This window comes from Salvia hispanica, chromosome 3, assembly GCF_023119035.1.
Source record: "Salvia hispanica cultivar TCC Black 2014 chromosome 3, UniMelb_Shisp_WGS_1.0, whole genome shotgun sequence".
Classification (NCBI taxonomy): Eukaryota; Viridiplantae; Streptophyta; class Magnoliopsida; order Lamiales; family Lamiaceae; genus Salvia; species Salvia hispanica.
In genome coordinates, this window is record NC_062967.1 from 42216528 (window position 1) to 42233693 (window position 17166).

Here is a 17166-nt window from a genome sequence, read left to right on the forward strand (position 1 = left end):
TCAAATGTTTTAGCTTTTGAGTAGTTAGTACATATTTTTTTCTTTCCTATTTTTAGCAATGACTTTGCTTAAATAATTATATTTTATTTTAAAGAAGTATTATTTTATTTGTTGTTAATTATTATTATTATTATTATTATTATTATAATATACAGTATTCACTAATAAAATATTCATAACTAACGAATGAAAGAAAAATAATTGGTCGAATAATTAGACACAAATCACTATAATTAAATATAGTACCCCATATAAAAATTTATGAATCCACCACTGTTTCTCCACTCTTATTCATTCGTCAATTTTGACTGATTAGAGCACCACAATAATAGGGTCTATCTTAAGGGCCTATCCTTCTTTTTTTTTTTTTTTTCTTCTTACTTCTATGTCAGCATTTTACCAACAAGGTCTCTCCCTGTAATGAAATGGCCTATTTCAGGATTTATCTCACTTCTCATTTCATATCTACATCATCACTATTGCATTTTTATTTTTTGCACTTCTATATTTCACATATTATCAAATTAATCTATCAATATATAAAAGACGAGTTTTGAAGGCATTTTAGATAGATCAAATGTTTTTCAGGGAAACTTAGGTAACTGAGAAATGTTAATTACATTAAGAAAATATATTGTAACAGCAATATTACAAAGTCAAGCAAATCTCATAGTAGCTCGAGATGTTAATGCAATCAAAAAATTATTGTAACTGTAATATTACAAGGACTAAAGCAAACCTCATATAATTCAAATGATTCTCCACTAATTAAAGTATTAAACTGCGTATTTAAAGTTAATAAAACTGCCATTGATCATATTTAACAAAAAAAAAGTTACATGATGATGGATCAAAATTCAAAAGTAACAATTGGGCAAATGAAACTCATAAGGCGGTTCACATTCTAAAAATTAAAAGTCAATTTACATTGATAGTTTTGAAACTCATAAGGCGCGCGGTTCACATTCTAAAATTTAAAGTCAATTTATATTGATAGTTATGGAACATTGATAGTTATGAAGTGCAATAAATTGGTAAACAGCTACAATCTTCTATAAATATCACACTGCTTTGTGAAGGTTATGAAAAATATAACTCTCGACACACAAAACAAAATATTATCCAGATATTGAAATTGCTGATCGAGAAGCGAGGGACGAGAAGGTCAAGACACCGTTCTAACTAGGTGCCTCCACACTGTCAAGAAGAAAAAGATGCAGCGTTGGTGAAGAAACGACTTTTGATGGCTCAGAACGAGTGTGTTTGATTGATTGTTTAGCCCAGAATCTTTGACTACCCAAAGAAATTGGAGAAAGAGACCGCGAGTGATGCAAAACAATTTGTGTAAGAGAGAAGAAGACAAAATGTGGCTGTGAAGTTAAGGTACGTATTGTTAAAAATATATTACTACTATACTTTATTATTTCTTTCTGCATATAGTAGTATTATTGTATTAAAGTCTAAAATTGAAAGCCCACCTAAATGTTTTGATGCCAAATTAATCTGTTGTAATATTATTATTATTATTATTATTATTATTATTATTATTATTATTAAAGCCATGATATCAGGCATATGGCATGAGGAGGGAGGGGTCGTTCATTGGCCGTTCTCCTGCAATGGTGAGCCGATGAAGGTCGATCTCAAGGCCTAGAGACCGGCCATTCCATTGTGAGTGCTCTTAATGGATGAATCCATCAATTTTCTAATAAGATGTTTATATGTTATAGAATATGAGTATTCATATCGGTTGTGCTACATTTAGCTTAGTCTTTTGTACTATATATATGTGGCCTATGTTGAGTGATGAAACACACCTTCCACTCTTCTCTACTGAGCTTATATACTTTTTCACATATCTATATTTTATTATTCTACAATATATATTTTTTATTTTTAAAGTCCACCTAATAATATTGCTTATCATTTCTACGTGAAAATTGTGAAAATTGTCTTGCCCGTGCATTGCACGAATGGTGACATTAGTTATTCTTATTTCCAGGGAAGTTGAACATGGGAAAGAATATCTTATGAAGTGGAAGGACATAGACTTAAAAAATAGGAGTCCAAATTGTTTTCTTCATTGAAGCAATACTCTACAAGACATTGTGTCCTGCTCACTGGTACTCCTCTTCCGGAAGAGTGATATAACATCATGACAGAGGTGTTACGAACCTAATGTGATTTTTTTTAAAGAAACAAAAAGTTTTTCTACTGGTTCGCACACCATCAAATCTAAAATGGAGTACTTTACACCGCGAGTGATGCTAAGGAGTACTTTACAGATACAAATACAGAATGGAAATTATACAACCCAATTGATTGATTTTGTTTGAGCATGATAAGGATTAAGGAAATAAATAACCAACCCAATAATGTCAATCCCTAACCCAACTCGAAATCATCGGGTTTTTATCAGGTCCCAACCCAATAACTTCGTGTGTGTTCGTATGGATCGTGTCATGCAAGAAAATGTTAGCCTTACCGTTAATGATATTAAGTTACTAATATTTTGTTTGACACCATATGATAACGATCAGAACATGGTATTACATTATTAAAACACGATCATAACATTTTTATACACCATTCGTCATCCGAAAATAGAAACTTTTTATTTAAGGAAATTTCTTTCTCTCTAATAAGTCAAGACCCATTTTCCACTAACCAGTGGCGGACGCAGGATTTTTACGATGGGGGTTCCAAACCAATATTCCTTACCGTGATAATTTTTAGCGCCGATGACTAAGAGAATCAATTATAAAAGTTAGAGGTACGTGTAAGGAGATTGTTAATAGATGCAAGGTCACCGTAAAAAAAAGCCAACTTAATTTGAGAAAAGAGTTTTTTAAAAAATAAAATAAAATATAAATCATTGAAGAAAAAATGAGTTAAACTGAATTCTTAATATTAGCAATGTAACCTTTAGAATAAAAAGTGATATAAATAGGAACACATAGAATATAAAATAAAAAAATCAATGTAAAATGAAAGAAACTATAGTAATTGTTCTTATAGTTAGAATCAAACGCTCAAATGCATATAATAAAAAATATAATTTTTGTGTAAGAATCCTACTCAAGTCAGTAAATAAGAAAAATAAGGACATTTATAGATGTAAGGAGAATTAGTAAAAATAGAATGAATAAGTTCTTAATCTAAAAGCTTAAAATGTGAAACAAAGAAAGAAGCCATCTGCGCTGCTGCCTTGTTTTGTTTGAAGTGTCAATATATATATACTAATACAAAAAATGTTTGGGGGTTCCATGGGACCCCCATGGCACTGCATAGGTCCGCCACTGCCACTAACACACTTTTCTTCCTATATCTCTCTTATTTTGCATTTAAATGCCGATGGTAGATGCACGCCCTTCCACCTGAGGTCCGGGTGCGACCGCATGTGGCCGTCCCAGCAATGATGACACGTTTCTTGGTAGGTGCGGGATTTTAGGAGTTACTCCCTCCTTCCCACTTTAGGAGTTCCGGTTGAGTTCGGCACGAGTTTTAAGAAATATGAAGGAAAGTTGGTGAAAAAAGATAGTAGAATGTGAGTCCTACTTTTATATATTAGTTTTATAATAAAATGTGAGTGGAATGTGGGGCCTATTACCAATAATGGAATATTCTAACCGGGACTCCTAAAGTGGGACACCCAAAAGTAGTAAACCGAGACTCCTAAAGTGGGATGGAGGGAGTATTAGTTAGTTTGTTCGATTGGAGAGAGAAAGTTGCTTCATTATTTTCCAAAATAGAAACGTGTCATCTTATCTAAGAAAAATTAATAGGAAAGTGTGTCATCTTAGCTGGAACGGAGCGAGTAATCTTTAAATTCAGAATATTTTTTACTCCCTCCGTCCCCAAAAAAGCCCTAAACGCTGGCGGCGGATGCACACCCTTCCAACCCCGGTCTGGGTGCGATCGCATGTGGCCGAATAAGGCTTTGGTAGAACTAAATTCCTTCTAATACACGCTACAATAATGATAGCCATCCCCGCCCGCTTGATTTCCTCCGCCGCCTTGATTTTTGGCGTCGGCGCCGGAGCTTCCACCAATACGCGCGAGGACGGCTATCATTATTGCAGCGTGTGTCAGAAGGGATTTAGTTCTACCAAAGCTTTATTCGGCCACATGCGGTTGCACCAGACCGTGGTTAGAAGGGCGTGCATCTGTCGCCGGCGTTTAGGGTTTTTTTGAGGACGGAGGGAGTAAAAGTATCCCGAATTTATAGATTACTCGTTTCTTTCCAACTAAGATGATACCTTTTCCTATTAATTTTTCTTAGATAAGATGAGACGTTTCTATTTTGATAAATAATAAAACAACTTTCTCTCTCCAATTAATTAACAGAACCATTTTGTTCTCTTTCCAATTGAACACTAACTAATAAGTCCTAAAATCCTGCACCAACCAAGAAATGTGTCATTATTGCTAGGGCGGAGGGAATATTAATTTGAACGGCCAAGCTATTGCTTTTGTACGAAAAATGTCATGCATCCATTTTTCCAGACCCCTAAGCCTTAATATAACTCGCCGAAAATGACATCATTATTTGAGTAAGCACAAGTCTATACCGATTTTATTATACTAAAAAAATGTCGTTGTATCCCGCAAGTTATATGGTGTTTGTGCATATGTGTGCATGCGCGTACATGTAGGGAAGGCATCCGCTACTATGCATTATTCCCTTATCTATCATCACGTGGATTGGGAAACATTTTCCTTGGACTTGCAGGAGTGAAGAGATGTCATGAAGGAGATGCCCCTAAAAAGGAACTAATACTTCATGTCGAATTGAGCAACATGCAAAAGAGTACTACTACTACTACTACAACAGATCGATCTTGACACATATATACCAGATACTAACTCGCAAAGGAGGTGCCCTGGTGAGATAAATCAAATCACTTATTAGTACTTCATATAACTGATAATTCACCTGCTCGTTTTCAATGGGGAGCTTACTCTTAATCCAAATGATATCTGATTCCTATGGAAACATGTGAAAAAGTTGAGCTATGCTCTGTTGCTTTGTTTTTGTACACATACAACAGATGTGAACTATATATGTAACAAATGTGAAGAACACATACCATATATGTTTACAATGAGCAGTGACTAAAACTTAAACACTATGCTTGAAAAAATTGGCAAGAGAAAAAGGAAAGAAGTACAAGAAGACGAACATGATAAAGAAAAAGGAAAATATTAAGAGGAGAAAAGTGATGATGACGAAAACAAATCGGAGGAGGTAAAGGATGATGATGATAGATTAACAAAGAGGCTACTAATGAAGAGAACGCCTCAGTTTTTCGTTGAGGTCATTAAGAATCTTAATGATAAACAACGACAATCAGTCAAGAACATTGGATTCAGACACATTCTGATTTACAATGTTGACTATTTTCCTAGCATATTGGCCTACAGTTTACTGAAAATTTTCAATCCGTTCAGCTGCAGTATCAAGCTTGCAGAAGAAAAGACAATAAGTTTGACTAAAGATGATGTCCAACTAACATATGGATTTCCAAGAGGTAAAAGAGTGTTTCAAAGGAATAAAAATGCATATCAAACTAAGTTCATGAATGAGATTTCTGAAAATTTTCATGTGAAGGAAGGAAAATTACACATGAAAAGGTTGCAGAGATTATGTTGGCAGATTCTCAAGCAAGAATCAGTTTAAATTTTTTATGGTTCTTCTTGAATCAGCTTTGGTCGAAACTTCATGTTTCGGGGCTATCAAATCTAATATTGGATATATGATTAAAGACATAGACAATATCAAAAATATCAATTGGTGTCAGTATGTAATCTTTATACTCAAATATGATCATCAGAGTACAGAGATTACATACTGACACCAATTGATATTTTTGATATTGTCTATGTCTTTAATCATATATCCAATCTTGGATTTGATAGCCCTAAAACTTGAAGTTTCTATCAAAGCTGATTCAAGAACAACCATAAACAACTTAAACTGATTCTTGCTTGAGACTCTGCCAACATAATCCCCGCAACCTTTTCATGGGTAACTTTCCTTCCTTCACATGCAAATTTTCAGAAATCTCATTCATGAACTTAGTTGAACGTCATCTTCAGTCAAACTTATTGTCTTTTCATCTGCAAGCTTGATACTGCAGCTGAACGAATTGAAAATTTTCAGTAAACTGTAGGCCAATATGCTAGGAAGATAGTCAACATTGTAAATCAGAATGTGTCCGAATCCAATGTCCTTGACTGATTGTCGTTGTTTATCGTTAATATTCTTAATGACCTCAACAAAAAACCGAGGTGTTCTCTTCACTAGCAGTATCTTTGTTAATCCATCATCATCATCATCATTGATAAGGTTCGTTTCATGCATCAGTTTTGGAGTGAATTACTTTACTTTCTTGGATCTAATATATGATTTTGAGTTCATGTGCGTAGAAATTTGCCAGGTTCTGAATGATTGTGCAAATCAAACCGGCAGACTAAAAATCAAGGAGATTTGAAGTAAAATACCATGAAGTCGCCAACTTGATCAAGATGAATTATGAAGATTGCGGCTGGAGCTAGAGCGAGAGAGAGAGAGCATATCCCAAAGATCCCTTTAAAGGGCACAAGCGTCAATTCCAAGGAGGGATGCCATAGGGATTGGAGCCTCAAGCCTCTCTATATAAAGGGATGGAATAAGAAGATGAAAGATATACAGAGTGGCTTAAAGAGGAGGCAAGTTCGGGGAATGCTCTTCTGAGCTTCTCTTAGCTCGTTCTTAGCTCAAAAATTACTTCAAATCTTAGTTAATAATTTTACGCACTTGGACGGGAGTACTGCTGGCTGGTGTGGTGTTAATTTCAGTTGTTGTTGTCGTGTTCCACCGCTCTATGGAGCGAAGAAACAATCTTATTACCTGTTTTAGTTTTTATTTCGTATTTGGAGTTGTCTCTGAATTCTGAACAACGTAGCTTTAAATATCAAAGTTATTTTGCTTTAGCTTGTGAATCTGGATGTTTGGAGACTAGGAGTTGTTCTAAGCTTGTGTTATGAATGTTTTATTGATGTTTTCTGGAATCTTATGGTGTTGATACTCTATTTACAGTTGGATCTGGTGTGAATCTGCTTTGAACTTTGTTTCTATTGATTTTTCTGTTAGGATTTCGTTCATGATGTTTAGATCTAGTAGATTTACGTCTGATGCCGATCTGAGTTTGTTTACACTTGAAGATGTCATATCTGCGTTGGATTAGAGTTTGAGTAGGTAGATCTTGATTGAATAGTTTTTGTTTTGCATGATTATGGCTTGAATCTGTTTTCTATGTAATTTCGTATGATCAAGGTAGACCACTTTTTACACAAGCCATCAATAACAAATCTATCAACACAAATGTGCTTCTCTAATGTAATCACATTTAATGAATCACCACAAGGAGATAAGGATTGTGCACTTGAACATTGGGCAAGGAGTTTCTCGACTTGCCCTTGTTCCTCTTGATCCATCGGTGGTAGGGAGGTTTCTAAGCCACGTGCAACATGATGCTTCACTTCCATGCCTTCAATTAAATTTCCTACAAATTTAACACAAAAAGACATAGAAGAAGTGTTAGTGGGTAAGGGCTTATTTTCTTCACCAAGGGCAAGAGGCAAATGAGCATTTGGTGCCCTCCCAAGGTTGGCCTTAGAATCTTACAAGCACCCTTAGAATCTCTCACCCCCACCACTCTCTCTTGACTTTTGCTCCTCACACCCTTGTCTTTTATCACGCTCTCCTGGCTTTTTAGACCCACCTTCACTCTCAAGCCTTCTCTCTCTCTCTCTCGTTCTCTTTCTCTACTAATTTGGTAAGCTTATCGAAGAAGAGACTTTTTCATATTCATCAAGAGGCTCATGTGAGAAATGGAAAGTGTTAGGATTGGTATACTGAAAAGCTTTTTCGAGCATGTTGCATGGATATAATTGCTTGTATACAATAAACTCTACAATCCACTTTTAACCCAAGACAAGAAGAAGTAATTTTATCGCATTGATATTTGTTTGTGCATTTATAAGATGTTTCTCCAACATTTAAATGTATAAGAAACAAACAAGTCTAATTTTTCTACATAGTGGACTGGTCGTGAACGATGTTCACAGAAGGTGACGCAGTCGGTCCTTTGTAGAAGAGGAATAGAATTTCACAACCTAGATAGACTTTGGCTACCTATCGTGAAAGGTTGCAGTGTCAGTCCGCATGTTTCTTTACCTTAGGAAATAAACGACATTGGTGTGGTATATATCACTGAAGGATCTAACAGTTGAGATAAGTCTTTCTTGCTATTTACTGAAAGATGAGGTCTCGTTAATTGTTAGTATTTCTTAATCATTGTTGACATAACATTGAGCATACAATATTGATTATGCACTACTTTGATTTATCAAAAGGTGCGGATTTTTCGTAATCCAAGAATCTGATATCTTGGGTAGTAGTGATCAATGTCTAGAGGCGATAGTATTATTATTGCAATGAATCGTGTGCTGGGTGAGTCTAATTTGATAATATCCTCAAGAGGTGTTCGAAAAGGATTTTATTATTCAGAAACCCGGCCGATTGGAATTTATTCCAGAATAATAAATAAAGATTTTGAACTAGACAACTCTTGGAAAAAGATATTAATTAATTAAAGTCAAATAGAAGACTTAAATTAGTTAATAGATATTTATATATTAAATCTGAGAAATAATAAATTATACAAGTAAAGTCCAGATTACTCGTAATTTGGGATTGGACGGACAATCAATATTATTATACTATAGTGGATGATAATAATGTTCTGTTTGGACTTGTATTAAATTGGAGCTCAATTTAATTAGTAAAAGTCCAACAAGTTTGGCCCAAGTCCAACCTCCATGGATCCCTAATCTGGCCCATCATAACTCTATTAAATAGAAGACTAATTAATTGATTGGTATCATTAATTAACTAATAATTTTCGTGCTCCCCTCTGGGAGTGGACGAAAAATCGGTTTTTGAGAAAACTGATATTATGTCTTCTTTTCTAGTCGATCCTTTTGATTTTGACAAGCTTTGCCCACTCAGATTCTGAGTTCGGGATACAGATTAGAAGGTTCGTGGTTGAGTACGAAGCACATCACGTGGAGAAGGCACAAGCAATCGACAATTCTTTGAAGAATCAGATTGGTAATTCTAAACCGTAGAATTCATGAATTAGGGTTTAATTTCCTTATGCATGAATTTATGTGCGTTCTAGCATGCAATTGATTGTTTAACATGTGGTTAATTGATCTCATAATCAGTCAAATAGATATGTATGCATGATTTATTTGTTTATGCATGACTTCCGTTGTGCAAGGGGCACCAATCCCCAACAGAAAGAAAAGGATGTAGTCAAACGACTTGATAAGTTACCCATTTGGTTTGTGTCAACACCACCATGTGGGTGGGTAGGCCTCAATTAAGCTCTATATGAGACTTCTTCAATTGGCCTCTCAAACCCCTTAAAGATAGCATGATTTCTCACCCTACTAGAATGCCACTCTCCATGAGACTTTGGAGCTCGTTTCCCCCTACTTCCCCTATCAGCTCCATCTTCATAATACCTTAATTCATAGTCACATCTATCATCACCATTCATTCAACACTCCTTGCCAACATACTCCCTATAGCCTCTGTTGCACCTCGACACTACATGTTCTTTGCCGGAAGCCTTGAGATGTAGGTGGTCACTTTTAGGAGTGACGGATCTTGATGCACGGACCTCTTTTAAGGCCCCAACCAAGGTATTGTGATTTGATTTCCATCGGGTTTCCATCCGGGCAACACTCTCCATCACTTCACCCCGGATCTCATGCTTGAGCTCTTGTTTGAGATCCTCCATCATCTTAGCCATTATGCTCAAGAAGTCTCCCTCGGCCTTGGGATTGCTCATGCCCGCATCCTCACCTTCCGCACTTGTCCCCACCATTTTGTTGGATCGGGTACGAGGAGGCATAGAGTAATACCTACAAATAAAACAAACACTAGGAACTAGTCCTAGAGGTTAGTAATAAAATAAAAGAAAATTTAAGAAGATGAACTCAACCTCAATGTCCCAAACCCCCCTCAATTCGCTCCCCAATAACTCTCGACAAAGGCTTAGAATATCGTGAGAGGTGGATTCACTCACACTCGCAACTCTAATTCCAAGTTATAGGTACTTGAGGTGGATCAATCAAGGTATACTCATTGGCAAACAAATCTAAGATGATATAGCACATAAACACATATTAGCAAGATGCAAGTAGGATCAAGGTCTTAGCAAAAACACACACAAACCATATATGAAAGCTGAAAATGTAATAAGCATGGACTGATTTTGGAAAAAAATTTATATATAGCTACCCAACCCCAAAGTGGATCAAATTTTGTGGAGAGACTCAATATTGAGTGTATTTCAAGGGTAAATTAAGCCCCAACATTCAGATTTTATAATAGTGTATGATTTTGCCCTCTCCCCCAGCTATGCAAAAACAGGGTATATGTATTTAGTTGATCAGAACTATAGGCACACGGGGGTGTTTTTGGGTGAAATTTTGTGGGTAATTAGCTAACACCTCAAAGGTTCTTCATGCCAAAATTCAGCCCAATCCAACAACAATAGATCCCTCTGCTCATCATTCACATATAGGCCAAAAACAAAGGAAACACACAAAGGCTGAAGAAAACAACAAAAACTCAAAAGCACAATAGATCAAACACCTAGTGGCTCTAGATACCAAATGATAAGGATCCATATTGATTATGATCCATTAACCCAAGAAAAACCCAATTGTAGATGTTTGATCTAATATTTTTATGAAGTAGATTTTCAATTTATCAAAGCAAACAAAGGCAAATCAAAGACCCAACAAAAATCATTGAATCTAAGCTAAAAACAAGCAAGATCAACAATGGATAATATGGAGAAGGAATGAAAATATCATTGAAGAAGAAAGCTAAGACACTTACTCCTTACTAACATACATTCATAGCTAGATCTTTAAGGAGACCACACACCTCAAAGCATACATTTACTTGACCCATACTTCATTAATAATTTATGGATTCAAGCAACCTAGAACTAGGAATTTGGAAGAAACCCTTAAAGGAGAAATAAATCTCTCAAGCTTCTAATTTCAATCAAGTCTAATTGCAAAATGAGGAAAAATACTATTTATAGTAAAGGCCAAAATTCTAGAAATTGGCCCACAAAATCTAAGTCTCGGGTGGTTCACCCGGCCGGGTGAATCGTGAGGTGCCAAAACACCCGGTCAAGTGTTCTTTATGGAACTTCGGCACAAAACACCTGGTCGGGTGTTTCATTCTCGATTCTTGGCGCCGTTTCGTATATTGGCCATAGCTCTCTCCACCGGACTCTGATTGAGGTGTGTAAGGTACTCACGCGAAGCTCTTTCGAAGCCGAAGACATTGGTTGCATTTTCAGAGCATTTGGACGTAATCTTAATAGGCTTATTACTGGTTGAATCCAGATGTATGTAAAATCCTCGATGCACGGCTTCCATAATCGTATCATTAAGGTTCTTTGAAAGCAGTTCTCGTCCTAATTCGTGCGCCCAACAACAACGTAGATAGAATCTCTAGAGGTCGTCTGGATTAGTTAGACTTTGTCACTTGATCAACCTGTAAGTCTTAATTGCATGTCAGTCTAGAACTTGTCTACTTCTGTCGATTCTCTCTGGATCAGTCTGCGATAATTTCTCTTGATCATTTTATATTGCGTGCATGCTAGTGTCGAGTAAACTTCATGGAGTTTTCAATCATCATCATCATCATCATCCTTTTTCTCCTCCGACTTGTTCCTTCATCATCACTTTTCTCGTCTTCTCCTTTTTCTTTATCATGTTTGTCTTCTTGTACTTCTTTTCTTTTTTTTTTTCTTGCCAATTTTTTCTAGCATAGCGTTTAAGTTTTGGTCACTGCTCATTGTAAACATATATGGTATGTGTTCTTCACACTGGTTACATATGTAGTTCACATCTGTTGTATGTGTACAAACACAATGCAACGGAGCATAGCTCAACTTTTTCACAAGTTTCAGTACGAATCAGATATCATTTGGATTAAGAGTCAGCTCCCCATTGAAAACGAGCAGGTGAATTACATTCTCTCAGCAATAAAGAAGGAAAAAGTCCATGGAGATAATAATCATACTCTTCTTAGTTGCATCTATGTGCACCTTTCTAATTTTCATTTACTGGAAGATTTCCACATCAACTTGGAGCGGTTCTGGGATGATTTGGAGCTGGGAATATTGTTTATACTTACCTTTTTGGCAAGCTCTAGATCTTCAAGAATCTTGATAAGATTTGTTACTCTATTAAAAACTCGTTCACATCTGATGATTATACAGCTTCGTCATCGTACATCTGCCATTGTTTTGTAAATCAAATCAAGCTCTGTAAAAGCACAGGTTTTTCAATAAACTAATGTACTTGCTTCAGTTGTATGTTACAATTGCATTTAACAATGCACATTCTGTCCAGTAGAGCAATGTCCTTATCTTGAATGTTATAAATCTAATGGGGATGAAAATAAGATTAAATATAGCTATACAAAATGATATTCCACTGAAGCCTTGAAATATTCCAAAATCCACCTTTATCTAATTGGCAAGGGAGTCATTCAGAAACAGATTCCACAAACCACTAAAGCAGGCACCATGTTAAATACGACCATCACGATATTAACCACTTCAATTGCATTACTCACCATATCATTACTCTTCTCTTTAATTTAAAATTATCTCTTACTCTACAGTATAATTTATGATTATGTATATTTATATATCTATCGTAATTAAGTTCATGCACGAATAATCATAAAATAAGAATTTCATTATAAAAATGAAATAATTAAAATTAAACAACTACTACAAATCTAGAGTCTCAGTTTCTTCACAAACTTTGGGTGGAAATCTCCGCAATTGAAACCTTGGACGTCCCATGAACCAATATTCATATGTTAAAGAGAGAATATTGTTTTCATTGTGATAAATATATAACACAAGTGTCTATAATTAATTTAACTTTATATAGTTTGATAATTTGATAAATTTCCTGAAGTTGACGTCCTTTAATGTTTGTATTAATACGAAGAGTGAACTGCAAAAATAGTCCCTAGACTATGCGTTTATCTCACCAATGAACTCTGGACTTTAAAAATATCCACAGAAAACCCTGGACTAAGCGTTTATCTCAAAAATAGTCCATTTTCACTGTTTCGTGACGAAAATACCCTTTTGGGGGGTTTGGGCAATTTGGTCTTTTTTACATTTTAAATATGATATTATTTCAGTGATGTACTAAATCTGATATTGTTTCAAAATTATCATTCTTCTTCCCTTTTGTCATTCTTTACTTTGTTTCTATATTCCAATATTAAATTTAATATTATAAAATTAAATTTTAAATTTCAATTTTTAAATATCAATAATTTTTTTTTAATTATTAAAATTATTATTAAATAGCAATTTAATAGTTTTAATCAATATTTGATAGTGTCTATTATTTAATCAATAAGGTACGACAGACGCCTTAGTTTTAATCAATATTTAATAGTTTCAATCATATATAGATCATATAACACGATTTATTCTGAAATAAATATGCATCTAATGTAAGACTAATATAGTTTTCGTTTATTAATTTGAAAACAATCAACATTAACTAGAAAATTTCAACAAAATATATCAAATTTTTAGTTAACTTCATAATAATTTTAGTCAAATTCTCCTATACATTAGAGTCGAAATTTATTGATATTTAAAAATTAAAATTTTAAATTTAATTTTATAAAATTAAATCTAATATTGAAATAAAGAAACAAAGTGAAGGATGGCAAAAAGGAAGAAGAATGATAATTTTGAAATAATATCAGATTTAGTACATCACTGAAATAATATCAGATTTAAAATGTAAAAAGACCAAATTACCCAAACCCCCCAAAAGGGTATTTTCGTCACGAAACAGTGAAAAAGGACCATTTTCGAGATAAACGCTTAGTCCAGGGTTGTCTGAGGATATTTTTAAAGTCCAGGGTTCATTGACGAGACAAACGCATAGTCCATAGACTATTTTTGTAGTTCACTCTAATATGAATGCTATTTAATACATTTAATTGAGTCATTGTTACAGTTTCATATAGTAGAACAGTTTCAAATATTAGAATTAATAATCTTTATTATTTGATAGGAGATCAATGCTAGAGCAAAAGATTTAACCGAGGATTCTTATGATATTTTACATTATAATATACATTTTAAAATATCAATGATACGTTACTCATTTTTATAAACGACATAGAACTAATAATATTATTGTTATAAGTTTAGAATATTTATAATTCTATGTGAACTATAAATATATGATTTTTGGTAACTAAAAAGTCACTCATTTGCTAATTTCATTTTCATAGAAAGATTCAAAATCTATGTCTCTATTCTTACCATAAAAAAAGCTTTAGATTATGCCATGATTCTTCACCTCTTAATCTTCTGAAAAAATGAACTTTATTCTTTGATCTTCTTCAAAAAGGATTAAACGGCAAAAAACAAGGGATGAAATGTATGTGGTGAAGGGAGTCTTAGCAGTCGCAAGGATGGCTAGGTAGCATTTCCGGCTGACAGAGAGAGGAAAAGTTTTCACCAACGAAGAAGAATAAAGAAAAGAGGGAGGTTGCTTATGTTCCAATTACAAGGTTGGAATAGGTAATGAATTTTTAAAATAAAAACGAATAGGAGTCTCATTTTTCCATTTTAGTTTGTCTGCAAACTTGTGTCATAAAATGATAATAGAGTTTCACTTTTCACTAAATTATTCCACTCACATTTCGTTTAAAATTAATACTATATACAATTGTGACGCATATTCTACTAACTTTTTTTCCACTTAATTTTAACATTTCTTAAAACCCGTACCGCCAATAAATTAGACTCGGATGGAGGGAGTAATATTGGAAGCTGTTTTTTGGGCTTGATTATAGGGATATTTTCCTTTTTTGAAATGAAAATTTATATATGTGAACAGGAAGCTATTTTTTATGGGTAAATTTTAGAGATATTTTTCTTATACAAATTACATGTAATTAACTGACCGAAAATTACACGTGAATATTGATTATTTTATAGTACTAACAAATAGAGAAACAAGAATAATGAGAGTATATAACTAAGATTTAATCAAATCTCTGCATGATTTGATGGTGATATGGTATATTGCCTTGAATAGTTTAAATTAATTTAAGAAACAAAACATACATTTATAGGGGTGAATTTTAGATCCTACATAATGATACACGCTATTTTGTAGTAGTATTTAATAATAAAATATAAATACTGCCTTGAACATGAAGAGTACATTATAATTTTAGATCCTACATAATGATATTTTTTCTTATTTTTAGAAATTACGTTATTTCATAATTTGAAGAAGATAAAATAAGCCGTGCATAGCACGGGTGTGTGTGATACTAGTATGTTATAAAATATGAGTATCCAAAATCTGTTGTATTACATAATCTAGTTTAGTCTCTTGTCATATATATATCTTGTCATATATATATGTCGCCTATGTTGAGTAATAAAATACACCTTCCACTCTTCAATCTCTATTTTGTTTCTACACTTCTCCACATATATCTACATTTTATTGTTGTACAATAATATAATATACATGTATGAATTTTAAAGTCCACATAATAATACTGTTTCTCATTTCTATGTGATCTGGCCCGTGCGATGCACGAGTGGCGACCCTAGATATTCTTAATACCAGGGAAGTTGAGCATGTGAAAGAATATCTTGTGAAGTGGAAGCAGCTTCCATAGAATGAATGCTCATGAGAAGTGGAATCTTGACATTGTGTCTTGCTCAGGTACTCCTCTTCCGGGAGGGTGATAACATCATGACAGATATATTACGAACCTAATGTGATTTTTTTTGAAGAAAAAAAAAGTTTTTCTACTGTTTCACACACCTCCATCTAATCTAAAATACTTTACAACTCGCGAGTGATGCTATAGTTGTGAAGAAAGTGAGTGTGGCTGAATCCGATTATGCTGTTATACCTTGTTATTGCTTGGTCAAATAAGCAGATACACAACCTGAGATAACCATGGAGTGTGTCTGAAATATTTTTTAGAACCTAACTTATTTAGTCCTAGGTTTTTCAGAAAAAAAGAACTTGGTGTGTATATATATATGATATGCGCGTGTGCATGTGCGTACTTTGAATTCTTTTGATGTGAGCTATGTTTCTGTCCCGCTGTGTTATACGAATATGAATACAGAATGGAAAGTATACAAACGAGGGCCTTGGGCAGTGTTCGGAATAAATCAACAGCATGATATAGATGGGCATGATAAGGATTAAGGAAATAGATATATAGAAGATTTTGTTTGAGTATATCTCTTTTGTTTGATTTTGTTTGAGCATGCTAAGGATTAAGGATATAAATACCTAACCTAATAAGGTCAATCCCTAACCCAACTTGAAATCATCGGTTTTTTATTAGGTCCCAACCAATTAACTTCGTCTCCTTCGTGCGGTTATCCTGTCGTGTAAGAAAATGTCAGCCATACCGTTAATGATAGCAAGTTACTAATATTTTATTTGACACGATATGATAACGATCAGAAGATGATATTACATTATTAAAACACGATCAGAACATGTTTTATACTCCCTTTATCCTCTAAAAATAGAAACTATGTCCTTTTTGACCCGTCCCCTAAATATAGAAACTTTTTATCTAAGAAAATTTCTTTCTCTCTAATGAGGTGGAATCCATTTTCCACCAACAACTTTTCTTTCTATGTCACTCTTATTTTGCAACTAAACACCGGCGGTGGATGCATGCCCTTCCATCCAAGGCCAGGGTTTGGCCGCATGTGGCCGAATAAGGCTTTGGAAGAACTAAATGCCTTCTGACACACGCTACAATAGTGATAGCCGTCCCCCGCCTACTTGATTTCCTCCGCCGCCTTGGTTTCTAGTGCCGACTCTGGAGCTGCTTCCAGCGCCGCTGTCACTCACCCTCTTCCTCGCTTCTGCCAGCCGGCCGCACCGCTTTCGGCCCTTACCGGCCACCGCCACCGCCTCCTCAACAATGGCTGTTTCTGGGGCCAGCCACGGCCTGGGTGGTAGCTGAGGCTT